Source organism: Belonocnema kinseyi, chromosome 6 (genome assembly GCF_010883055.1).
Source record: "Belonocnema kinseyi isolate 2016_QV_RU_SX_M_011 chromosome 6, B_treatae_v1, whole genome shotgun sequence".
NCBI lineage: Eukaryota > Metazoa > Arthropoda > Insecta > Hymenoptera > Cynipidae > Belonocnema > Belonocnema kinseyi.
Genome location: NC_046662.1, coordinates 90981995 through 90983549, shown reverse-complemented (window position 1 = coordinate 90983549; position 1555 = coordinate 90981995).

Below are 1555 nucleotides of genomic sequence, written 5' to 3'. Positions count from 1 at the left end.
TGTTCTATAAAAAAAAAAACGATTTTCCAACTTAACCAATATATACGATTAATTTTTAATCAATCATATGACAGTTGCATTTTCAGATAAAGATAAATAATTTTTAACAGAAAAAATTAATTTTAAACAAAGTAGTTAAATTTTCAACCAATCAGATGAATTTTCGACCAAGATGATAATCTACAAAAAAAGACAAATCTTAAACAAAATACATGAATTTTTAAAGGAATTATTTAATTTTAAAGTCAAAAAGACGAATTATCTACAAAAAGTTGAATTTTTTAAGCGAAAAATATGAGTTTTCAATCGAAGAGTTAAACTTTCAACCAAATAGTTAAATTTTCAACCATAATTAAAAGCCTTGTTAAAAAAATGTATTTTTTTACAAAGTATTTCAACTCTTAGTGAAATAATCGACTTTTAAGCCCAAGAATTTGCATAGTTGATATTGTAACCAAACAATTGCATTTTTGATTAATAATGATACATTTTCAACCTAAAAGATTAAATTTCTACTAAACAAGGTAAATTTCCAACAAAATACATGAACTTTCAACGAAACTATTTAATTTTAAAAACAAAGAGTATTTTCATCCAAAAATTATGATTTTAATTTTTAACAATATAGTTGCATTTCCAACAGAACGACTTTACAACCAAAAAATATTTATAGTTGATAATTCAACCGAAAAATGTAATTTTTAATCAAAAAGTATAAATTTTCCATAAAATGATTTAATTTTTACAAAGAAAGACGAATTTTTAACAAAACACATGATTTCTTAACCGAAAATGATACTGATTAATTGTCAATTTCAAAAATGTATTTTCAACGAAAGAGATGAACCTTCAAATAAAAAAAAAATAAAAATTTTAAAAAAGTAGTTAAACTTTTGATAGAAAAGAGGACTTTTTTTTACAAAATAGTTACATTTAAAACAAAATAATTAATTCTTTAATCAAATAATCGAGTTTTTATCCAAACGAGGTGAATTCCAAAATCGCCAATTTCTTTAATTTATTTCAAATGCGGATCAAGATATAAATAAGACTATTATAATATAACATAATTATAAAATTATCATTAATAATATATGCATATATTTATAAACATATAAAGTATTAATATTTATATAATTTATATTTTATGCTTGAAATAACATAACCTTAAAATATACGTATATAAAGAGGCGCGCGAAGTTTTCAAATCATGAGAATCGCCAGCCCAGCATCGAAATCTGGAAATATTAAAATCCCAAACTCTTGATTTTATTTCAAAGCAGATAGAGATATAAATAGAACCGCCGAAGTGTTCCGACCGGCCATCGTGCACATTCGGGTTGTCAAATTCAGAAGAGGAGAAATGGGTTGCGCGCGCAACCCAGTCATTTATATCGTCTCCAACTATATTCACACGGACGTAGCCCTGTCATAGTATTGGACCACATCTCGTTTCAGATCTGGGATCACTGGACGAGATGGCAGCTCATGCAGAAGCAGTGATCCCAGATCTGAAACGAGATGCGGGGCTATGTCCGTGTGAATATAGTAGGAG